Below are 26107 nucleotides of genomic sequence, written 5' to 3' on the forward strand. Positions count from 1 at the left end.
CACAAACCAATGGGTCCGGGCTGGCCGTTTGGATGAGATCCCCCGCGCTGCTGATGCTGCCATCCATGAATCACTCTGGACAACTGGATATCAAGTCAGGAGGTGTAATGGGGAGTTTACGTGTCCACCTGACTGGACCACAGGGTGCCCAGATATTGGGTCAAACATTCTGGGTGTGTTGGTGTGGGTGCTTCTGGAGGAGAGGAAAACTTGAATCAGGAGACTGAGGAAAGCAGATGTGGGTGGGTCTCATCCAATCCGTCAAACGCTGGAGTAAAACAAAAAGATTGACTCTCCTGTGAGTCAGTAAGTAAGGGGGAACTCCTCCTGCCTGACCGATTGCGCTGGGTCATCCGCTTTTTTTTTTCTTAAAACTGAAGTTTAATAACCCAGGTACAAATGCCGAGTCTGCCTACAACATGACAGCCATGAACCAACGCCAAGGGCATTGCTGTACGCAAAGAAGCCAACACACAGCAGAATAAAGCACTAAAATGGCCAAACAGACGGCCTGGTTTATTCACACAGCTGACTCTTTCAGAATACTCTGCATCTCTTTGGAATGGAAGATCAGGACATGAGAAAAACCTCGTCTCAAAACTGCACAAATCTACCCAAGTCAAGGAAGTCCCATTGGAGAAAAATGCTCCCAGGCTCCCCGTCCACACTCAAAATCCACACAAGGGCGTTTCCGATCACAAGTCAAATAAGTGTCTAAAGTTGAAGACTTAAAGTCAGGAAAAATAACCTCAGGGAATAGCCCCACCCGCCCGCTTTTAGTTCCTGAGCCCCAGGAGAGGTCTCAGGTTAGGCAGGCAAGACATCTCCAGCAGTATTTATTTCTCTTATTTTCGACATGACGATTGCAGCCCTCCCGGTGCTCCCTTTTCCAGAAGCTTCCCAAGTATTGAATGTGGATAGAGGCAATTTTTTACGTTCCTTGATAACTCAAGGTTATCCTTTGGGAAGAGGAGGCGGAATCCGAGTAAAAATCTTCAAACTCTGGGCATGCTTGCCTGGCATGCAAGGAGTGTGTTGGATTTACTCCTTAAGAAGCATTTTAAAGAAAATATTCTGCAAGCTCCACGTGAGGGCATTTTAACAGTTTGCGCAAGGGGATTCCCCAAAGGGTCTGCAAGGAGAACAAGTATCAATATTTGCATCTCCAGTACCCAGGGCCTAAGTGGATTTTTCCTGAGCTGTTTTTCCATCAGAAATCTTGGCGCCAGGAGAGGTCGCTACAATGTTTGTACTTTTCCTTGTTGGCAAGGCTGTGGTATGAACATGGAGCAATAAAGAATGCATAATTGTGCCTTCGGCTCAGACGAAAGCCTCCTTTCCCTGCAGTGCTTTGTGTATGCTTGTGTTTTTCAGTCCAACATGGAAAGCCCCACTTGACTGTGAGAAAGACAGGCTTTATTCTCCCTAACAATTAACACACGCACACAAGACTTCCCAATATATGGCAAAGCTGGGGAGGCAAGATTCCCCTCACTCCCCCCACCAACTTCTCTACCATCCCAATGCCCCGCACAGGTCTTTAGGGACCATCAGTTTCTGCCTAGGGCAAACATTACAAGGGAAGATGGAGGCCTCGGTCATCCCAAGTTCTGGTCTCTTCCTTTTGTTGGCTCATTTTAGGAAGACAAATGCGGCTGGCCTGCTTCACTTCTCTGACTCAGAGAGGTCCAGGGGCCGTGGGTGGGCCTGTGGATAAAGCCTTTTCAGTGAGGGGCTTCCATCTGTCTCCACTGGCACGCCGTGTGACATTTCTTCCCAATTCTCCTCTGTTAATGTGCAAATGAAGTTAGGACTATGTGTAGATGTCTTCACGATGGTCAAACGGTTTATATTTGCTAAGTGCTTGGAAGAATAAGCACAGCAGACTCTCTGGGTTCAGGCTCCCTAGAAGCAGTGCTCAAGGAGGGGTAGTTCTCATGCAAGTGATGGATGCGGGTAGGGGAGGCAGGCTAGAGAGGAAAGGAGCTAGCAAAGCCATGGTAGCCCAGGTGGGGGCTCTGGAGGGTGAGGTGCACTACACTTTGTCCCTCCAAGGCACGGGGCCTGGTCTGTCATACTGCAGGAGCAGTCCTGGGGCGGGGGTAGGGTGGGAGTATCACCTCTCAGACATCTGTCAGCCAAGGGTAATCCTCTGAGAAGGGTGTGCGCCCCAGCCAGGGAGATCTGGGTGAGGCGCCGTATCTGCTAGTAAATCAGCAAGTATTTGAGGACTGCGGCTACACGTGCCAAGGGGCAAGGGCTCAGGACTCGAGAATCTAAGGACCGGAGCCTCAGCTTCCTCATCCAAGCCATCTTCCTTTCGGTCTCACAAGGCCTCCCCTGAGTTCCCAGTCTGAACTGGCACCCTGGCTTGGTCTGTAGACAGGCCACAGTCCTAAATGCCTATTCTTAGTTTAGTCCCCGACTTGCGGGCTGGGGGTGCACAGACTCTTTCCTGTTCTCTGCAGCATCGCAACGCCCAGCACAGTGCCTGCATATGGTGGGTCTGCAGCCAGTCTGAGGAGTCCAGAAGATCTCATCCTCAGGGAAAGGCCCATCAGCACTTGCCTCTTAGCTCCTCATGGGGTGTAGCTTCCCCCACCCCTTATTCTTTATCTGATACTTTTTCATCTTGCCTTTCCTTCTGTGAGTCCTTTGATGTGTGTGGCTGTTCTCTCTCTCTGTTGAGGTTGGCGTCACTCCAATGCACTCCAGCCCCATTCAGGATAATTTTTAGTGATAGCGCCCAGATTTGCAAAATTCTGAAAGGACACGATGCCTGGCAGGGAGGGCGGGATTGCAGCTTCAGCCCAGCCATGTTGGGTGGTAAGGTGACTGCAGCGTGGGCCGGGAGGGAGGGACAAGGCAGTGGCAGCCTCCTTGGTAGTAAAGCATGCCGATCAGAAGGGAAGATGTCAGGGTAGGGACACTCAGCACATGGGCATTCTCTGGAACATGCAAGATCACAAAGTATTTGCTTTTTTGATACGCTCCATCCCTTTTCCCTGGACATTTAATAACTGTGCACGTGTAACTAAAAGGACTCCCGTGGTGGAATTTCCGGCATATGATGTTCGGGTGGGGCTAGATTCTTGGGGAGCAAGGAAGTTTCTGCGTTGTGGTGGGAGAAGAGGAGGAAAGGCCTCCCTCGGATATGTCCCAATTACAGTCTCCATGCCTTCACATTCTTTTTTAAAACAACTTTTCCCCTTATAAAAGTAATATAACCCTTTTACAAACAATTTAGACAGTAAATACGATAATTAAAAAAAAAATCATCCCACTGAAGGAATGCAAACGGCTGTGAGCATTTGGGGAGGTTTTCCTCTAGTCTCTTCCCCTATGTAGCTAGATATGGATTGCTGTTAGGGTTTTTATCAGATCTTTTTGTATCACTGTAACAGTGTTTTAAAACCTCCCTGATACTTTCCTGCATTTCCCGGCATTAAGTCTTGTGGCCAGGGATCTGGAGCACGAAGTAGTAGCTGGGAGATTTGGAGGAAGAGAGAGCCCCATCTTTGGACTTCAGTTTCTCCAGCTATGAGATGTGAGTGGAACATAATTACCAATTACCATAGAGGTTTCATGTTTTAGGAGCTGACCTGGCTTCCGCCCGAGCAGTGGCCTATTTGGGTCTCCACTCACACTGTTGGATCCTCCAGACTGGAAGATGCAAGAGCTCAGAGCAGGGCAGGGGGCGTGGCCCAGAGTGGGGATTTCGGATCAGCCCTGCTGGGGCTCTCCTGGCAGGGATGAGAAGTGCCCACCTGCCCAGCTCCCCACTTCCAGGTGTGTCCTCCAGGTCCCACCCAAGAGGACCTGCCTCGGGCTCCTCCTCCAGCTACGGAGCCCCCTCGGCCTCCCTTCCGGGGACTTACCCACCCTCGCGGGACCATCCTGGGTATTCGGGAGACTCAGGGCGCAGCTCCCCTCCCCCACCAAGTGGGCAGAGAGGAGGACCCCAGACATCCAAGGCCTGAGAATGGGTGCAGTGAGGTGACCGCCCTCTCCCCCGGGAATTGTTTGGGCCCCAAGAGTCAGCCCCCGGCAGGCCGCGCCTGCAGCCCGGGTGGGGCGCCGTCCTCCCGGCCCTCCTTCCTCTCTGCTGTGGCCCGGGGGCGGACGGACGCGGCGGCGCCCATCCTGGCTCCCGTGTGCTTTCCCTGCGAGGCCTAAGGAGGTGCTGGAGCGGGAAAGAAGAGGGAGGAGCGCGCGGAGCAGGAGGGGAAGACGAAAGAACACTGAGCGGGGTTGAGGGGGTGGGAGCAGCCGGCTGGGGAGCAGGAGTAGAGCAGCGGGCGGGGGTGGGGGCTGGGGGGCACAGGAGCCAAGAGCCGAGGAACCCCCAGGAGAGACTGGAGGCAGAGCAGCCAAGCGAGATTGAAGGGCTTGCAGCAGGCGGGGGAGGAGCCGCCGAAGGAGAAGGGGATGGGGAGGTGCGTGGCCACACGCGGGGCGGGGCCTGAGAAGCCCCGCCCCTACCGGCCCACGCAGAGGAACGAAGACGGCCGGGCGCGCCGCGGAAACTGAGGGGCGGCAGGTAGCGGCTGCGGCAGCTCTGTGGCTGTGACTCCACGAACGGCGGCGACTCGAGTGACCCAGGCGTCGCGCTGGGCCGGGCGGCAGGCGGGCGGAGGTGAGCGGGCACCGGGCGGAGGATGCACCGGGCGCGGCGGGCGGCTCCCCCCGGCCGCCCCCGCGCCCCGGACGCCGGGCCTTAGTGCTGGCGGAGGAGGCGGCGCGCGTGGGGCGGCCGGGCGGCGGTGGGGCCCGCGCCGTCATGCGGTGGCTGAGCGGTGGGCGGCGGCGGCGGCGGGGACAGCCGCGCGAGGCCCCGCGGGAGCCGCCTCAGCCCGCGCAGCTCCACCGGGAGCCCCCGCAGCTCGCGCCCCCAGCCGCGGGCCCCGCGCCCCCCGCGCCCTCCTCACCGCCACCCCCATGGGCCCGGGAGAGCGCCGAGCTGCCGCTGCCCGCCGGCAGGGAGGAGGCGCGCGACTACGATGGCCGCGTCTTCTGCATCGACCACTACACGCGCCAGAAGTCGTGGATCGACCCCAGCGACCGGTAAGGGGGGCGCGGGCCCCGACCAGGATTAGGGCTCCCCATACCTTGGGCCCAGGGAGAGGATCGAGGATCCGGGAGGCCTCCGGGTGTGGGCGAAGATCGTGAGTCCTCCGCACCCGGCGAGGATCCGGGCGCCCCCATCCCCGGACCCCTGGCCAGGGTCGAGGCTCCCCCTCTCCCGGCCTCGAGCCCCAGGAGTTCGGGATCTCTGGTCTCCACCGCGGAGCGGACACTCTGACTTGGTTCCCTCACGTCAACCGCTGACCGAAGCCTGGGAGCTGGGCATCTGGAATTTCCTCTCCAGGCGCTGACGGATGGCCCTCTCTTCCTTTTTCCTCCGCGGTCTCGCCCATCCCTGTCGGGCCTCCGCGGCCCACCGTCCCCAGGCTGTGGCCCTACAGGCGCCCCCGACCTCGCGGTGGCCAGATGAGCTGTCATCTTGGAGCACAAACGTGCGCCCCAGCCTCGTGGTGTGGGCTCCTTGTCTGGCGGGCTGAACCTAGTTTCCATTGGAAGACTGTGCCAGATGGGACACTTCAGGGATTCCCGATTCTTTGGAGTAACCATCAAACTTGTGACGGTTACTCTTTAGCGCCTTAAAAATTGAGTTAAAAATCTGATTGAAAAAGCCTGTGTACTGCGGTCAGAATGGGCTATGATTAGACCCATATGCTTTTGGAATAACGGGAACACAAGAGTTGAATTTTAGGTTTCCTTTTTGTGCAAGATCCGAGTAGAGCATTAAATTGTCTTATTATTCACGTAAATAAATCCTACGGAGTGAAAAACGGATGCTTCTAAAAGCACCACCAGATTACGATTAATTAAGTTCATGTAATGACTTCTTCGTTAACTTTTTGTTCGATTGTCTGTTGGTTTCAGTGGTTCAGCTGCTTTTGGGGAGAGGCATTTTTTTGTGGAGCTGGAATTCTGTTGAAACCAAGGGATTACAATGATGATCTGATATCTTGTCCTGTCTGGAGCAACTTCTTTCCACACTGGGCCTGAGTGCCAGAAAGGAAATACTGCAAGCTTCCCAGTGATTTTGAGAGTTGAAAAGGCCCAGCGTGGTGAGAGGCTCCTGCTTCCTCCTACCTGCACTGGAAAGGCAGCGCTGCATGGGTTCAGATAGGGAAAAACAAAGAAAGGCAAAAGGATCATGGTTCCCTAACATTCTCTTTGAACATGGCAAGCTTCTGGACTCAGAAACTTAGAGAGATTATAGCACAGTTTATTGGCTTAAAAAGATGCATAGTTATTTTGAAAATCAGGTGAGATCATATTATAATTTTAACCAAAGGCTAGAGCCACAGCTGTCTGATCAAGCCTTGGATGGTTCTGGAGTTGGTAGAACTGCTTGGAATGTGGTGCCCTTTTATGCTGTGTGTCTGTTAAAAATCCAAACAACTGGAAAATGAACCAATTAAAAAATACTGTTTTGCTTAGAAAAGGCAAAGACTCATTTTATGAGGGTAATATGAAACAGCTGTGGTTATATTGCAGTGTGGATTCATGATGAAAAGTATAAATGTAAGTGTTTCCATTTTAATGGTACAACCCAGGCCGTAGGTGAGCAGACCCCACAGAAGACAGCTTGCAGAATCTTCCTTTCCATGTATTTCATACACATTTCCTATGTTCCTCTTTCCAGAAATCTGTGTTATTGAATGACATTTTATACATCACTTATGTTACAGGTTTTTAAAAAGCCCTGTTTCTAATGGTAAAATTGTCGGTGGAGTGAACAAAAGTGAACATTTTACATTTTTTTGTAAAGTAAAAATGTGTACACTTTTATGAGACACTGTTTTTATAGGGAGTGAAATTTCAGCAGGGGACAGCTTGCACTTCAGCTCCCATAGTACCTTGCCCGAAATATGTATGCAATGCTCAGCGAGCCACAGACATTTAAGTGGAGTCTACGGAAGGGTGTAAATGCTGTAATAGTCATTCTTCTTCTTTCGCAACAGAACCCTGCCCATTTTTATAGGTGACCGGTTATCCTTTAAAGTTGTAATTGATTTTTATGATATGGAAAAAACCGTGTGTCAGAGCACAGCATTTTCTCCACGTGCATCTGACAGTTAACACCCTTTTTGAGTTGCATTCGATTCACATGACTGGAAAACGGTATTCAAAAAATGAGGACTTTCGGGCTTCCCTGGTGGCGCAGTGGTTGAGAGTCTGCCTGCCGATGCAGGGGACATGGGTTCATGCCCAGGTACGGGAGGATCCCACATGCCGTGGAGCGGCTGGGCCAGTGAGCCATGGCTGCTGAGCCTGTGCTCTGCAACGGGAGAGGCCACAATATTGAGAGGCCTGTGTACCGCAAAAGAAAAAAAAAAAACATGAGGACTTTCCCCAAACAGCTTCCAAATGGAGAACTATCAGGAGAGGCAAAGAAATAGGTTTTTAAAGAAAATTAAATTATGGAGGAATAGATGAATGTAGTCGGTTAGGCGAAAATTGTTGCCGACTGAAAACATCATTTCCTATATAATTTATTAAACCTAATAGCATAAAATATGCTGCCGTAAGCAAGGTCACCGAGGGCCAAGGTTTGTAAACAAACTCTTCTAGGGTTTTATAGTAATTCCATTCAATGTTGTATTTAACAACATTGGGTCTTACCAGCTCAGGGTGTGTTGGTGAATTATTGTAGCTGTACTTTCTTTTTCAAGTTACAACAAAGAGGTTGCAAACGTGAGGAGACATCTTTACAGATGTGGCTACAGATGTGTAAAAAAAATCTCAATATTTTCAAAATGGAATTTCTTTAGTTGGAGTATGAACCCACTTAGGTTTAAATTCACTATGTCTGCAGATCAGTACTGTGCATATAATTTTCGTGGTTAGTTTTCTGGGAATCATACCCAAAAACTTTGTTAAAAAATATAACGTTGGGACTTCCCTGGTGGTCCAGTGATTAAGACTCCTCGCTCCCAATGTAGGGGGCCGGGTTTGATCCCTGGTCAGGGAACTAAGAATCCCACGTGCTGCATGGCGTGGCCAAATAAATAAATAAATAAGATTAAAAATAAGGTTAATTCACCATTTTTGTGACTGGTAGTTTCTGTGGGTGAGTTGTATGTGGTTTACATTAGTGACACGTATGTGTTCCACATACATCAACACAGAGTTCAATGGCCACTTTATAAAAAGGTATTTACCATTTAGGTGGATAATATGGCAAGAACTTTTTTGCCTCTTTTGGAAAAATTCAGTGCCTTTGACATGTATATGTCTGCTTCTTGCAGGGTTGTATTGATATTAACCTATAGGTGGACTGATCTGTTGAAACTTAGTGTTCTGTTTCCGATAGCTCAGTTGGGGTTGTACGTTACTGGAAATGCCAACCTCGAGCAGTCTGAGTGGTGGACCATGTCACATTTGAGATCAAAGCAGAGTATTAAATGATCAGGATGATGGTGGGAGGCCCAGATTATATCATGACAAAAGCTTTTAGGGATCCATTTGTTCACGAGATGGGGCTTGACCTGTGCCACATGGAGAAATTCTGTGATATATTAAAAGTCTTTTGAACAGGCTGTTGCTTTAAGGAGAAAACAATGCATGGTTCCGGAATTTGCCAGGTTGGAGCCCCACATAACAGGGCCAGATGGCATCATTGCTACCTTCTTGGAGCCTTTATTCGGTGTTAATTAATAGGAGGCTTACTATATTTACCCCGCAGAGTCTATTTTGGGATTATATAAACTTTCTGATAAGCAAATAATGATTTTTCCATTTTTCATTCTTTAAGATTATAGGTAGTCTGTATACATGGGGGAGTGTCTTGCTTTTCAGGCTATAAGGAGTGGGCTTCTGTAAGAATCTTCTTCCATTTAGATGATCAACAACCACTTCTTGGTTTGTTCTCCATCTAATACCTTTCTTTCTTTTTTTTTTTTTTTAAGAGGAGTGAATGGAAAAGTCATTCATTTCCAAAAATAGCTCCCGGATGCTTGGAAATCTCTAAGTTTCCTTTTCTTCCCTTTTGCTCTGATTTTGGAAGTGGAAACTGTGTTTCACCTCTGGCAGGTTCTAGTGCATAAACCGTTGGGTCAAGTGACATGTTAAAAGTCACCGGGTGAGCCCGGTGAACTGCTTCTAGCCTGGGTCCTTTTGCTAATTGGCTGCCTTTCCAGTAAATTCAGTAAAATTAATCTGATGGCATAAAAGCAGAGCTAAGTTTTCCTGAGTTCAGTTATTCCCATTCAAATCCAGTAAAATGAAGTAATAGTTATAGATTCTTGGCCTCCTGTGTGCTGGGATGGTGGATGGAGACCAAGTTTGTCTGGGAGATGGGAGACACATAAAATGGAGACAGTGATGGTCGCCAGGCACCATTTTCATGTGGTGATGGCTTCAGAGAAAGGAGGAGGGCTCACTCGAGCCTGGGGGTTCTGCATCCTTGTCCATCATCTCCTAGGTCGAGCGTTTCTCGTGCTTTCTCAGTGCTGGGGCTGAGAAGGGGGAATGTGAGGAAAGTGCTGCGGAAGAGGAAGTGCTGGGTGCGTTTGGAATAAGAGAGCGAACCGTTCAGTTTGACTGACCCCGAGTCTTCGTGTACGGCAGGTCAGGCTCGGGCAAGACCACACGTGGCTTGAATGCTCCAGCTTTGTTCTTGGAGGAGCCAGGGCCTCTTCCTTCAAACCCCTCATCTTGTATCTGAGGGCTGTAGCCAAGGCGTGCGCCCCACCGGCTGTGGGAAGCACAGGGACTTGAGCTGAGTCTTCTGACCCTGATGCAGTGCTCCGTCCCGTACGCCACCCCATTGCCCAGTCCCTACTCAGTTTAAGCATACCGCCTCTGTTCATTTGTTCATTCGATCACCCATTCATTCATTCAGTAACTGTTGCACAGCCTCTCCATCTCAGGCACGCTTCCGTGTTCAGGACTCCAGTGGTGACCGCCAGCAGACAGGTCCCTGCCTCCATGGCGCTCACACGTGCCCGTGTCCTCTTCCCTGAGGCCTCACCGTGCTGTTCCTGCCTCCTGTTCTCCCCGCTGGGATCCCTTGGGTCTTAGGACCACGTGGAGTGCTTATCGTGTGCCAGGCACTCTAGGCACTTGGTGGATGCTCTCCCTGAAAGCCCACGGGGCCTGCATGAGTTGTAGGTGGACAGGTGGTGGAGCTGAGGCCAAGGGGGTTGACTTAGTAACCTCGCTTCCCAGAGCCAACGAGGAGGCGTCTGTCTGACTCCAGAGTTGAGCCCAAATCTACTACCTAACCTGACCTTCCTTCCCTTGGCTAGGTAACTGTGTGCCCCTTGTACTGTGTTATACCCACTGGTTACTTTTATCTTATATTCACTGTTGTTTGATATTTAACAGACACCTGCCCCCCGCCACCCCGATAGAATAATGGCCCTCCAAAGATGGCCATGTCCTAGTCTCCTAAACCTGTTAATAAGTTACCTTCCAACACAAATGGCATTTGTAGGTGGGATTAAGTTAAGAATCTTGAAATGAGGTGATCATCCTGGATTATCTGGGTGGGCTCAGTGTCATCAGAAGAATCCTTACAAGAGGGCAGCAGGAGGGTCAGAGTCAGAGAAGAAGATGTGCCAGCAGAATCAGATGTTGGAGTCATGTGGCCACGAGCTGAGGAATGCAAGCAGTTTCTGGAAGCTGCGAGAGCCAAGGAGGTGTATTTTTCCAGAGGTTGCAGATGGAACACGGCCCTGCTGACACCTTGATTTTGGCAGAATGAAACTGATTTTTGACTTCTGACCTCCGGAACTGTGAGGTAATAAATGTGTGTTGTTTTAGGCCACCTGGTTTGTGGCAGTTTGTTACAGCAGCAGTAGGAAACCGATTCGCCCCATGTGTTGTTCTCCCAGAGACAGTGGAAGCATGTGGTCAGCTTGGTGTCCGTTGATAATATTTGGGGGTGGGTAATTCTTTGTTGTCACGCTGTCCTGTGTAGTGTAGCATATTTCGCAGTGTCCCTGGTCTCTACCTAGTGCCTGCCAGTAGCACAGCCCTCCAAGTCATGACAACCAAAAGTGTCTTCCGACATTGCCAAGTGTCCTCTGGGAGCCAGATGGTCTGATGGAGACTCGCTGAACTCCTTCTATCTACCTGGTTGCAATGATACATTTAGGAGCTGAATTTGTTTCGAGCAGATTGATGGTTACTAAGATGTTCCATAACAGGGGGTAAGACCACAGAGACCTGCTGTCTGTTTTTTCCATGAAGAACGGATGTTAAACATATTTATGTGAAAACCCCTGAATTTACTAACCATGCAAATGGTGATACGAGTACATGAAACTTTGGAAAAGTAGTATGAATGTATTCTTCAATTTGTAGAATATTCTCAATCAATGGGTAGATACTGAATGTCAAGTGTATACAAGTGCATATGCAGTGGAACAGAAGAAAATGAATCTTGGGACTTCCTTGGTGGCGCTGTGGTTAAGAAATTGCCTGCCACTGCAGGGGACACGGCTTCGAGCCCTGGTCCGGGAAGATCCCACATGCTGCGGAGAAGCTAAGCCTGTGCACCACAACTACCGAGCCTGTACTCTAGGGCCTGCGAGCCACAACTACTCCCACGTGGTGCAACTGCTGAAGTCCGCATGCCTAGAGCCCATACTCCGCAACAAGACAAGCCACCACAATGAGAAGCCCGTGCACCACAGCAAAGAGTAACCCCCGCTTGCCGGAACTAAAGAAAGCCCGCACACAGCAACGAAGACCCAACACAGCCGAAAAAAGAAAATGAATCTGCTAATACTTCAGTGTTCTGCAGTAACCCAGAGAGAGCTGGCCTGGCCTTCTGCGTGTGTGTGTCTGTGTGTGTGTCTGTGTGTGTGTCTGTGTCAGAGAGAGAGAGAGAGAGAGAGAGAGAGAGAGAGAGACAGGGATCAGGTTGCCTGGGATGCCCCCAAGAGACATCCCCATCCCTCTGTGGACAGAGGAGCCGCTGGTGAGAGGATGGCCTCTGCCTTTGCTCAGAAGCTGTAGAAAGACAGGGCAAGGGCATCCTGAAAGGTTGCTTGTGGAGCTGTGGAATCCTCAACATTTTCCATCTGGAGGGCCCTCTTTTTATTTCGTTAAAGCTCAAGGGGTTCAGGGAGGGAGAGGGAAAGAAGAAGGGAGCTGGCTGGGCCAACCCCTGGGGGACAAGCCCCACAGTTCAGTGGGTGGGACATCGAGCCAGGCAGAGGGCTCCTGTGTGCCAGCCTCAGTGCTGTCAGGAGATCGGGCACTGCCCTGGTGAGTGTGACATTTCCAGGCCACCTGGAGCTCGGGCAGGACACCAGAGAACCACTGCAGGAGGTGAGCTCCGTCCTGTGCAAAGGTGCCTGTCTGCAGTGTGGGGCAGCCCTCTAGTGTACGGGTCAGCTGGGTTTGTCCTGAAAATTACCGCGGTTTTTAAAAATTGAGATATGCTTCACATACCATAAAATGTGCCATTTTAAAGTGCCCTGCTTAGTGGTTTTTCGTGCACTCACAAGGTTGTGCACCCATCACCACTATCTAATTCCAGAACATTTTCATTGCCTCAAAAAGAAACCCTGTGCCCTTTAGCAATAACTCCCATCTCCCTCAGCTCCTGGCAACCAGGAATCTGTTCTCTGTCTCTATAGATTTGTCTGTTCTAGACATTTCATGTACTTGGAGTCATGCAGTCTGTGGCCTTCTGCGTCTGGCTTATCTCACTCAGCATCATGTTTTCGAGATTTGTCCGAGTCGCAGAGTGGATCAGGGCTCCATTCCCTTTCGTTGCCAAATACTGTTCCCTGGTGGGGCTGCACCGCGTTTTGGAAGCCGTCCTGAAGCGCTCTCCCTGTCCAGGTGTGCTTGCAGAATCTAGGAAATAGCTATGTCTTTAATTCCACGATGTCAACTCCCAACCGTTTTACTCAGAGAAAACTGACCATTCATAGGTTTAAAGTGTCAAGATAGGTCTGTGTGTTTATTCCTGTCTTACCCCTAGGTTCTTCATGACATTTTTTCCCTTAAATTCCGTATATATGTGTTAGTATACGGTATTTGTCTTTCTCTTTCTGACTGACTTCACTGTGTATGACAGACTCTAGGTCCATCCACCTCATAACAAATAGCTCAATTTCGTTTCTTTTTATGGCTGAGTAATATTCCATTGTATATATGTGCCACATATTCTGTATCCATTCATCCGATGATGGACACTTAGGTTGTTTCCATCTCCTGCCTATTGTAAACAGAGCTGCAATGAACATATTGGTACATGACTTTTTTTTTTTTTACATCTTTATTAGAGTATAATTGCTTTACAATGGTGTGTTAGTTTCTGCTCTATAACAAAGTGAATCAGTTATACATATACATATGTTCCCATATCTCTTCCCTGTTGCATCTCCCTCCCTGCCACCCTCCCTATCCCACCCCTCTAGGTGGTCACAAACCACTGAGCTGATCTCCCTGTGCTATGCGGCTGCTTCCCATTAGCTATCTACCTTATGTTTGGTAGTGTATATATGTCCATGCCTCTCTCTCGCTTTGTCACAGCTTACCCTTCCCCCTCCCCATATCCTCAAGTCCATTCTCTAGTAGGTCTGTGTCTTTATTCCTGTCTTACCCCTAGGCCCTTCATGACATCTTTTTTTCTTAAATTCCATATATATGTGTTAGCATACGGTATTTGTCTTTCTCTTCCTGACTTACTTCACTTTCTATGACAGACTCTAGGTCCATCCACCTCATTACAAATAGCTCAATTTCGTTACTTTTTATGGCTGAGTAATATTCCATTGTATATATGTGCCACATCTTCTTTATCTGTTCATCTGATGATGGACACTTAGGGTGTTTCCATCTGTGGGCTATTGCTGCAATGAACATTTTGGTACATGACTCTTTTTGAATTATGGTTTTCTCAGGGTATATGCCCAGTAGTGGGATGGCTGGGTCATATGGTAGTTCTATTTGTAGTTTTTTAAGGAACCTCCATAGTGTTCTCCATAGTGGCTGTACCAATTCACATTCCAACCATCAGTGCAAGAGTGTTCCCTTTTCTCCGCACCCTCTCCAGCATTTCTTGTTTCTAGATTTTTTCATGATGGCCATTCTGACTGGTGTGAGATGATATCTCATCGTAGTTTAGATTTGCATTTCTCTAATGATTAACGATGTTGAGCATTCTTTCATGTGTTTGTTGGCAGTCTGTATATCTTCTTTGGAGAAATGTCTATTTAGGTTTTCTGCCCATTTTTGGATTGGGTTGTTTGTTGTTTTGTTATTGAGCAGCATGAGCTGCTTATAAATTTTGGAGATTAATCCTTTGTCAGTTGCTTCATTTGAAAATATTTTCTCCCATTCTGAGGGTTGTCTTTTGGTCTTGTTTATGGTTTCCTTTGCTGTGAAAAAGCTTTGAAGTTTCCTTAAGTCCCATTTGCTTATGTTTTTATTTCCATTTCTCTAGGAGGTGGGTCAAAAAGGATCTTGTTGTGATTTATGTCATAGAGTGTTCTGCCTACGTTTTCCACTATGATGTTGATAGTTTCTGGCCTTACATTTAGGTCTTTAATCCATTTTGAGCTTATTTTTGTATATGGTGTTAGGGAGTGATCTAATCTCATACTTTTACATGTACCTGTGCAGTTTTCCCAGCACCACTTATTGAAGAGGCTGTCCTTTCTCCACTGTACATTCCTGCCTCCTTTATCAAAGATAAGGTGTCCATATGTGCGTGGGTTTATCTCTGGGCTTTCTATCCTGTTCCATTGATCTATCTTTCTGTTTTTTTGCCAGGACCATACTGTTTTGATTACTGTAGCTTTGTTGTATAGTTTGAAATCAGGGAGCCTGATTCCTCCAGCTCCGTTTTTCTTTCTCAAGATTGCTTTGGCTATTCGTGGTCTTTGGTGTTTCCATACAAATTGTGAAATGTTTAGTTCTAGTTCTGTGAAAAATGCCAGTGGTAGTTTGGTAGGGATTGCATTGAATCTGTAGATTGCTTTGGGTAGTAGAGTCATTTTCACAATGTTGATTCTTCCAATCCAAGGACATGGTATATCTCTCCATCTATTTGTATCATCTTTAATTTCTTTCATCAGTGTCTTATAATTTTCTGCATACAGGTCTTTTGTCTCTGTAGGTAGGTTTATTCCTAGGTATTTTATTCTTTTTGTTGCAGTGATAAGTGGGAATGTTTTCTTGATTTCACCTTAAGATTTTTCATCATTAGTGTATAGGAATGCCAGATATTTCTATGCATTAAATTTTGTATTCTGCTACTTTACCAAATTCATTGGTTAGCTCTAGTAGATTTCTGGTAGCATCTTTAGGATTCTCTGTGTATAGTATCATGTCATCTGCAAACAGTGACAGCTTTACTTCTTTTCTAATTTGGATTCCTTTCATTTCCTTTTCTTCTCTGATTGCTGTGGCTAAAACTTCCAAAACTATGTTGGATAAAAGTGGTGAGAGTGGGCAACCTTGTCTTGTTCCTGATGTTAGTGGAAATGCTTTGGGTTTTTCGCCGTTAAGGACGACATTGGCTGTGGGTTTGTCATATATGGCCTTTATTATGTTGAGGAAAGTTTCCTCTATGCCTACTTTCTTCAGGGTTTTTATCATAAATGGGTGTTGAATTTTGTCGAAAGTTTTCTCTGCATCTATTGAGATGACCATATGGTTTTTCTCCTTCAGTTTGTTAATATGGTGTGTCACGTTGATTGATTTGCGTATATTGAAGAATCCTTGCATTCCTGGAATAAATCCCACTTGATCATGGTGTATGATCCTTTTAATGTGCTGTTGCATTCTCTTTGCTAGTATTTTGTTGAGGATTTTTGCATCTATGTTCATCAGTGATATTGGCCTGTAGTTTTCTTTCTTTGTGGCATCTTTGTCTGCTTTTGGTATCAGGGTGATGGTGGCCTCATAGAATGAGATTGGGAGTGTTCCTCCCTCTGCTATATTTTGGAAGAGTTTGAGAAGTATAGGTGTTAGCTCTTCTCTAAATGTTTGAAAGAATTCGCCTGTGAAGCCATCTGGTCCTGGGCTTTTGTTTATTGGAAGGTTTTTAATCACAGTTTCAATTTCAGTGCTTGTGATTGGTCTGTTCATATTTTCTATTTCTTCCTGATTCAGTCTTGGCAGGTTGTGCATTTCTAAGAATTTGTCCACTTCTTCCAGTTGTCCATTTTATTGGCATGGAGTTGCTTGTAGTAATCTCTCATGATCTTTTGTATTTCTGCAGTGTCAGTTGTTACTTCCCCTTTTTCATTTCTAATTCTATTGATTTGAGTCTTCTCCTTTTTTTTCTTGATGAGCCTGGCTAATGGTTTATCTATTTTGTTTATCTTCCCAAAGAACCAGCTTTTAGTTTTATTGATCTTTGCTATCGTTTCCTTCATTTCTTTTTCATGTATTTCTGATCAGATCTTTATTATTTCTTTGCTTCTGCTAACTTTGGGGTTTTTTTTTGTTCTTCTTTCTCTAATTGCTTTAGGTGCATGGTTAGGTTGTTACTCGAGACGTTTCCTGTTTCTTAAGGTAGGATTGTATTGCTACAAACTTCCTTCCTAGAACTGCCCTTGCTGCATCCCATAGGTTTTGGGTCATCGTGTCTCCATTGTCATTTGTTTCTCGGTATTTTTTATTTCCTCATTGATTTCTTCAGTGATGACTTCGTTATTAAGTAGTGTATTGTTTAGCCTCCATGTGTTTGTATTTTTTAAAGATCTTTTCCTGTAATTGATATCTAGCCTCATAGCGTTGTGGTCGGAAAAGATGCTTGAGACAATTTCAATTCTCTTGCCATTCGATTTTTAACTGGCAGAATGGCAGTGTCACCAGGGCTAGTGTAAGGCACAGTAAGCCCTTTCTTAATGTAAGCTGATATCAAAAGTTCTGTTTCTTCTGTGGCTTCCCGCCTCGATAGGTATTGACTGATATTGGACAGGGGTTTATTTTGGTCTGTGGTAATTTTAATGGCTGCTGCAGAATGTATTTTCCCTACGTCAGTAGGATCAAGTGACCCCAATTCTTCAGGTACTAAGCCTGGCAGTTTCTTGTTCAGCATCACTCTCAGTCACAAACATTATATGATGAAGAAATCTGAGTAATCTTTTAGGGCTAAAACCATTTCTCCCTTAACAGTAAAAGAAATATGAGCATCATAAGTTCCTAATAAATCTATACCTTTCAGGTTCATAGGGGTATATTCTACTAGGAAAAAGGAGTTCCTTTGTTTAAGTTCTCCTAGTTATAATTCTAAAGGTAATGATCTGAGCGTCTTAATATTTGCATTAGAAACCCCTACCATCTGTCCTGAGGTGTTAGAGAGAGAGAGCCTTTAATTTTGATAGGGTTCAAAATGTAAAAGGTAGCTTCTGTATCTATTACTGCTTTAATTGTTTTCTCCTCATATAATCATTTGTATTTCTTCCAGGGTGTTAGAGAGGAGAAGGTTCCCTCAGATCAGCCTTACTCTTGTTTAACTTGAAATTACAGTCTGTATCTGGTTTCCCTTCTAGGTCTCTCTTTTCTTGTCTTGCAGTTTCCCCAGTAATGACCCGGTGTTGTTCAGTAAAAGCAAATTTTAGAATTTACCAGTCGCGGATTGAATAGGGTTGGGTTAACTTTAGACTGACGTTGATTATTTAATTGTTGCAACTGAATGTTCATAATTTTTATAGAGGCATCTTTTTCTTTTTAGTACTTTTGAAAAGTTGGTCAGCCAGCATGACAAGGGCATTTGTATGTGATACAGACAAATCATGTCTAAATGATTAACATGCCTAAATCGTGTCGTTTAGAGCAGCCGATTCCTCATCCAGACCTTCTAAAAAGATGGAGTTAAGCAAAGAATCATCTTGGTGGTTAAAGAATGATTCGGGTGTCATGCCGTAATATTGTTTAAAAGTTTCCTTGAACCTCTCATAGTGATCCAGGATTGATTCATCTCGTGTTTGTTTACTTGCTGAATCTTTGACCAGTCGGCAGTTTTTGGAAAAAGCTCTGTGATAATTCTGAGTAATTTGTGAGCTAACTCCTTGCATTCACCTTGAGCCTGTGGGCTGTATAAATCAAAATTTGTTAAGGGGTCTCTCCATCCTGCTTTCTCTACTTATTCCTTTGTTTGACTTTTAGAAACTAATAGCTGTATTACTTGATACAAATCGGAAAACCTGAGCTCATAGGTTTGGACGATTAGCTCAAATTCCTTAGCAAATCCCAATGGATCTTGACTACATTCGAGAAAGTCCTTAGCTAAACTAAGTTCTGCTCGGGTCCAGGATGTGTACGTAAGCGCAGAGTACAGTTCACCTCTTCCTGTAATAGGTTTCTCCTTCAAGGGAGCTATGAGTACTTCTGATCTTATGTCTTCCTTTCCCGGGGAGGGGGAAGCAGCAGGAGAATGGGTTGGTGGAAGAGAAAGAGAGTGCGTCTGGGTTAGGCAGTTCGGATAAAGGAGGATATAAAGAAGGAACGGAGTGAGAGACAAGGTTAACGCTAGTGGCTTTTAAAAATTCTAGTAGCATTTTGAGCAACCTTCTGTTGATTTTTTGCGAAGAAGTTACTTTATCATTTCCCCTTTTAGACGCTTCTAAATACCAATTGAAATAAGCATTCCATTTCTGTTTGATCTTTTTCTAGCTGCATATGCAAAAAAAAATCCCCGGTTTTCAAATGTCAAAACAGACCCAATTGGGCCATTTAAGGTTGAGATCTCTTAGTGTAATTGCCCTAATTCGGTTGGTCCTTGCAAGCGTGAGCTCCATACGTATTGCACGTGAATCTGGCTAGAGTGTTAGTGTGGAGGCTGGCTTTCTGACACTCCATGTTTCTCTGTTTGAGAGTATCTGTTTCCCATTTTAAAGTTGAATTTGTTGGGGATAAAATTTTCTTGAGAAATTGTGGGGTGGGCCAGTGTGCTGCTTGTGAGTCTAACTCCTCTGGGATTTTGCCCTAAAGTCGTTTTAGCTCCTTTTACGTGTCTTGGGTTTTCCCTCTGGTAGTGTAAAACCACCACAATGCTCAGAACTTACCTGTGCTCCCAGCAGAGCAAGCTTTCGTTAAAATGAGTGGGTTTCCGCATAGGGATGGTTGCACAGTACAAGGACTTGCCTCCACCACTGCTGCAAGTTAATTATAGAAAACCGGACATCTCAAGTGAATGAATGCAGCACTTTTCTACATAGGGGAAGATACAAGAGTCTGGGCTCACAGAAAGCATTCCTTTGATATGCACCTTAGCTATCTAGGGTCAGAATCGTGTTCTTTCCCATCCTGAGTCCCCTCTGGGTGCACCATCGGGGGCGGCTGTAGTGGCTGAGGGCTTGATGGTGGGCTTCCTGTTTTTATCTTGAGTTCCCTCAGGGCTCAGCACTGGGGGCAGCTGTAGTGGCTGATGGCTGTTGTTCACTGATATGGCAGGTGGCATCCTTAGTCCACAGCTTCATAAGTATTTTTAAAAAGTTAGGTATTTCCTTTGAAGTCCTATTTGTTTATTATTTAGTTGCATTTTGGTTTGTTTCTTTTGTTGTTTATTTGGGATCCAGTTAACAATCAAGTGTTCCATTTACTTAACATGATATAATTTCTTTTCTGATTTGAGAATACCTTATAGATATCATACCCTTTTCCAGTCAAATTCTTCAGTGTATTTTCCTAAAAACAATGATTCTGCCTCATTACCATAGTAATCAAAATCAGAAAATTAACTAATTAGTACTATTTTCAAATCTATAGACATATTTAAATTTAACCAATTGAAACACAAATATGGTTTAAAGAAAATGAAAAAAAATTTTGTCAAGGTTCCAATAAAGGTTTATGCTTTGCTTTTACCTCTCAAGTCCCTTTATCTTCATTATTCTGGAACATTTTTGTCTTTTATGACCTTAACATGTTTGACAAATTCAGGCCCATTATTTTGTGGGATGTCCCTCCATGTGGCTTTGTCTGATTTTTCCTCATTAGATTCAGGTTTGTGTTTTTGGCAGAAATATCTAGAAGTGACGTTGAGTCATATGTATACTATCAGGAGACACATGTTGTGAATTTGCTATACCGCTAAAGAAGTCAGCTTTATTTATGTTGTTAAAATGACGTCTGTCAGCGTTTCTCCACAATAAAATTAATATTTTTCCCTTGTAGTTAATAAGTGTCTTGGGGGGAGAGCGTCCCCCTTAATTTTTAAAAGTAAATTTTTTGTTATAAGTTTGGAATCACAGCTTTGTTTTCCTGTCCTCTGTATCATAATCCAACACTGTCATTTATTTTGATGCTAGTTTTATGCTTTTAAAAGAAAACATGAAGTTGTGAGTTTCAGTCTTCACTAAAAATCCTGAAGCAGTCCTAGGAAACCATGTCCCTAGAGAGGAAACTGTTTATAGATCTAAAAATCAAAATATCGGTCAATTTTAGTCCTATTTGATTTATGTGAATGGATCCATAGTACAAGTGTCTGATTTTAAGTTTTTTTTACATTACTTTATTGTAAACTCCTAGATTTAATCATGCCATTCTCTTTTCACAGCCAGTTCTTTAGCCTAGGTCTGAGGTCCTCAACCTGATAATCATATGCCAAACAGAGTATATGGATTTTTTTCTTGGGGAGAGGATCCATAGGCTTCAGTATATCTTTAACGGATCATTATGGGAACTTTTTGCATAAATTGCCTTTATTTTCCACCCACATTAGTTTATTTTTCATTTCAGCCTCAGATTGATTCCCTTAAACATCTTTCCCTTAGGTCATCACTTTGCTTAGGATGCTGTATCTTTTTTCTGACTCATCAGTGCAAACCTAGGTACTTTATCCTAACTTGCAGACCTGCTATTAGCTAAATAGATCTAATAGGCTTTTTATGGCTTCCCCCAACCCCCTAGTCTTCTTGGTGCCACTTTAAAGTTTTCTCCTGAATTTTTACATTTGTTTTGTGCCCACTCTATGCCATTTCAGACTGCGTTCTTTTTCCTTTTATGTCACACATTACTCAGATTTTCTTCTTGATGATTTTCCCGTAGTAATTCATCCTGAATTCCGTGAGTATTTACATATTACAGTCAATACTACACTGTTGCATATTGTTTTCATGTTTCTTTGGAATTCTTCAGGTATTTAATGTGTGTAACTGATCTGCTCAATGGATGATACATTTATTGATAGCAGGGACAATATATAGTTTTCTTTAATTTTTGTAGATACCAGTACCTACTCTCCATATCTATTCTTTCCTCAAGTATTTATTGAACACCTGTTATGTACCACCGATTGCACATGCAACAGCACAGAAAAGAAACAGCCCTGCTTTCAAGAGCATGCATGCAAGAGACCAAATAAATCAGTAAAGTGTAATACTGATTTTTTTGAGCTTTTAAAGCTTTATTAAGTTTTTTATTGTGGCAAATATATAACATAAAATTTACCTATTTAACCCTTTCAGGTGTATAATTTAGTGGCATTAAGTACGTTCATAATGTTGTACAGTCATTGCCATTACATTTCCAGAACTTTTCCGTCATCTCAAACTGAAACTCTTTACCCATTGAATAGTAACTCCCAGTTCTTCCCAAACCAGGTCTTAGTAAACACTGTTCCACTTTCTGTTTCTATGAGATTGCCTAGTTTGGCTACCTGCTATAAATGCGGTCATACAATATTTATCATTTTGTGTCTGAATTATTTCACTTAGCATATGTCTTCAGCGTTCATCCATGTTGGTTGCATCAGAATTTCCTTTCTTTTTAAGGCTGAACAATATTCCTCTGTACATATGTGACACATTTTGTTTATACATTCATCTGTCGATGTACACTTGAGTTGCATCCATCTTTTGGCTATGATGAATAATGTTGCTAGAAAATTGTTATACAAATATCTGTTTCAGTCCCTGCTTTCATTTCTTTGGGGTATATACCTAGAGATAAAAATGGGTCATCATATGGTAATTCAACAGTAAATGTTTTAAGAATCCATCATATTTTCTTCTACAGTGGCTGCACAATTTTGCATTCCTGTGAGCAGTGCACTTGAAGTTCCATTTTCTCCCAGTCTTTGCCAAAACTTGTTGTTTTCTGCTTCTGTCACAATAATTATCCTAATGGATGTAAAGTAGTATTTGTTGTGGATTTGCTTTTTATTTCCCTAGGGATTCATAGTGTGATCATATTTTCATGTAGCTTAACGGCTATTTGTATATCTTCTTTAAGTTCTTTGCCAGTTTTAAAATCAGATTTGTTTGTTTTTGACTCTTAGGAGTTCTTCAGATACTTTGGATATTAATTCTTTACTGGATACCTGATTTGGGTATATTTTCTCCCATTCAGTGGGTTGTCTTTGAGGTCTGTTGATTGTGCCCTTTTTACTTTTGTGGCCTGTGCTTTTGGTGTCATATCTAGAACATCATTGCCAAATTGTGGCAAGTTTTCCTCCTCTCTACTAAGACGGAAATTAATGGCTATAAACTCTTACCTTACAAAGGAAGAAATATCTCAAATCAACAAACCAAAACCTTACAACTTAAAGAACTAGAAAAGAGGAGCAAATAAATGACAACTAACACAAGGAAGGAAACAATGATTAAACCAGACATAAATAAAATAGAAATCAACCCTGCTGACAGCCCTCCTGACCTAGGACTTGAGTTCCATAATTGTGAAAAAATATTTTTCTGTTGTTTAATCTCCCTAGTCTGTGGTATTTTTTTAATAGATCTTTATTGGAGTATAATTGCTTTACATTGTTGTGTTAGCTTCTGCTGTATAACAAAGTGAATCAGCTATATGTGTGCATACATCCGCATATCCCCTCCCTCTTGCGTCTCCCTCCCACCCTTTCTACTCCACCCTTCTAGGTGGTCACAAAGCAGGGAGCTGATCTCCCTGTGCTATGCGACTGCTTCCCACTAGCTATCTGTTTTGCATTTGGTAGTGTATATATAAGTCCACGCCTCTCTCTCACTTTGTCCTAGCTCACCCTTCCCCCTCCCTCCCCATGTCCTCAAGTCCATCCTCTACGTCTGCGTCTTTATTCCTGTCCTGCCCCTAGGTTCTTCAGAGCCTTTTTTTTTAGATTCCATATATATGTGTTAGCATACGGGTATTTCTTTCTCTCTTTCTGACTTACTTTACTTTGTATGACAGACTCTAGGTCCATCCACCTCACTACAAGTAACTCAGTTTCGTTTCTTTTTATGGCTGAGGAATATTCCACTGTATATATGTGCCACGCCTGCTTTATCCATTCGTCTGTCAATGGATACTTGGGCAGGGAATCCTTTACTCACAGGAGGGAGCAACAGGGGCTGGGGCCCGGGTGGCCACGTTTGCGAGGCCTGCAGCTCCTCTCCCCACACAGTGAGGTGTCCCGGTCGCACTGCCCCGGGCAGCCCAGGGTCAGGCGGGGCACTCCCGCCCCATCAGGCTGCGGCCCTGTGGGGCCTGATGCTTCATCACGCAGCTGGAGGTGCCTGATCGAAGGCCATCCTTCCTTATCCTAGACTCCTGCCGAACCCCTGTGGAGCAGCCTCCCGCCTGCTTGCTGAGGAGGACGGGGCGGTGAAGGAGGAAGCCCTTCACCTCCCCAGAGACAGGCCTCCAGCCCCTGCACTGTGCTTTGTGCCCAGCACAAAGGCACACGCACTGACCGGCGATGCTTCTAGAGGCCTCTGTTTTTATATATGTTTGTGATGACTGGGAGGCACGTAAGTGCAGTGCTGCAACATTTCCTGCTATCTGGGGCTCACTGGCATGGAAAGTAAGGCCGTGAAGGCCAGGACTTTGCTTTCACACAGATACATGTTGTTCCTGAAATGAAAACCTGCCGCCAAATGAAATACGTAACGTCTCGGCTCCCGTGAAGTCGGCATTATTTATTTTTCTTTTTAAAGACAGGCCTTTTCCCTTGACGGGCAGGGTGGGTGTTAGTGGTGTGGTCTTGTCCTCCTGCCAGGAACGAGGCTCTTATCTGGAACGCCACTCTTCCCAGCTCTTGCCAAAGCTAGAAACACAGCAAATGAGAATGACTGATAAAAAGTGAAAAGCGCTGAGGAGAGTGCGGGTTTTCATGAGCGTCACACCGTACCAAGTGGCAGTTGGCATTGATAGGACCGAAATTGTGTTGCGCGATTAGCCTGGAAAACCTCAGCTGGTTCGGTTGATGGACCTGAAGCAGGGGTGGGGCCGGGGGTTGGTCTGCTTATTTGGTTTGTCTTTGTTTGGCCTGAAACTCTTGTGTGGGGTTTTCTTGTACGCGAAACCCAAAGTCTTGGTAAAAGCTCTAAACGTCATAACTGTTTGAGTACCTGCACGAGAACCAAAATAATCCAGTTCAGAGTACACAGAGAATGAATGTTGAACTCTTGAGGAAGTGTTTCTGAACCGCCGTCATTTGGTGTAGCTTTATCGTAGTGACAGCGACAGTTCAATGCTGGCCCGCAAGTCCCCCCTTGTCCGAAACACTTTGGAAAGACGAACCCTTCGCTATAAGCAGGTATGTGCCACGTAGACTAATCTGCCGTCTGTATGTACGCTGGGAGTTATTTCCACAAACCTGAAGGGGTAATATTTTAGGTAAGATTAATTGAAAGGTAATATGTTTATTTCCTTGTTTACTTAGATATAATTTTTAAAAGTGTATATAATGTCAATGTTACCAGTATTTGTTAATTTCCTAAGATAATGTCGTAATCTAAGATAATACATGATCTTTACATTTTAAAATATAATAAATTAATAAACAGCCATTCTGTATAAGAGATTCTTCTTTCTTTTTTGACAAGGGAGTATATACAGTTTAGAAAATTTGGGTCTTTCACCGTGGCGCATTCTCCTACATAGGACTGTTCTACAGTTTTCCTTTATATACACCGGATTTTTTCTCCACGTCACGCCAGTGTACACAGTTTTGCTCCTTTTAATTTGTAAGGTAGTGGTTCCCTGACTTTCCCGGGCAAGAATTCTTTGAAAGAAAAAGAAATTCCCAGATCTCCTTGTGGTGGTTGTATTTAGAGTAGCCGCTGACTGAGAGTGATAAGAAAATACATAACTCAGCAACGAAAGTATTTCTCAGCAGCCATGCTGTTGGCATTTTGGCCTAGGTCTGTCTTTGTTGGGGGCTGTCCTGTGCACTGTGGGCTGTTGAGCTGCATCCCTGGCCTTGACCCACTAGTTGCCGGTATCACCCCCTCCCCCAGTTGTGACGACCAAAAATGTCCCCGGAGGGCCCAAGTCACCCGTGGTTGGGAACCAGTGAGCTCTACTATGAATTCAGGAGAGCTTTTAAATGAGTTTGTGTTTATTAAGTCACTTAGATTTGCATTTAACTTCTGTATATGTGCAAAATAGCGTTATGGGTGTGTAAAACGCACACAGTTATTCAGTCCTCCCAACAACGCTCGTGGATTTGTGATTTTGTTGCACTAACTGCCTTCCCCAGCGTTGTTAGCCGTGGCGTGGGAAGTACTGCTCTCAGCTCCGTGTACAAAATTCTACTGTCGTCTTAGAGCTTTCTTGAAAACAGGAGACTTGCTTACTTCAGGCGTGTGTGGGGAGGAGCGTTTTTTGTTGTTGTTGTTGTTGATGTTCGGCCTCGCTGCGCGGCTTGCAGTTGTAGTTCTCTGACCAGGGATTGAATTTGCAGCCCAGCATTGGAAGCGGGGAGTCCTAACCATCGGACTACCAGGGAATTCCCTGGGGAGGAACGTTTTTGACAGCTTGTGTGTGTTTAACCAGAAAGCCCTCAACGTGGTTTATAACGTGCTTTTTTCCCGTTATACAGTAGGCCATTAAGATTTTGCCATGTCGGTCTATTTTTCATCTTTCTACAGTAGCTGCGTTTTCTGCGGGCCTTATAATGTATTTGATCACTTTTCTCTTGTCAGGTATTTAGAATTTTTCTGTCATAAAGCTTTTGCACATCATCAGCTGTGCCTTTCAGGTGCAAGTCACATGAAATTTCAGAACCAAAGAAAACACAACATTTTGTGGCTCTTGCTTATAGTGTCAAGTAGCACTTGAGAAAGATGACGCCCTCCTGCCCCGTGTGAGAGGGTCTGTTTCTCTGCGCTTTAGCCAAAGCCTAGGTCGTCAT

At 45.0% G+C, this 26107-nt stretch overlaps 1 pseudogene; it reads left to right on the forward strand.

Annotated features, from left to right (window-relative positions):
• The first annotated feature begins 6311 nt into the window (after positions 1–6311).
• The window catches only part of LOC137217897 (protein WWC3-like), a 32654-nt pseudogene continuing 12858 nt past the window's right edge, over positions 6312–26107 (forward strand).

Source organism: Pseudorca crassidens, chromosome Y (genome assembly GCF_039906515.1).
Source record: "Pseudorca crassidens isolate mPseCra1 chromosome Y, mPseCra1.hap1, whole genome shotgun sequence".
NCBI classification, from domain to species: Eukaryota; Metazoa; Chordata; class Mammalia; order Artiodactyla; family Delphinidae; genus Pseudorca; species Pseudorca crassidens.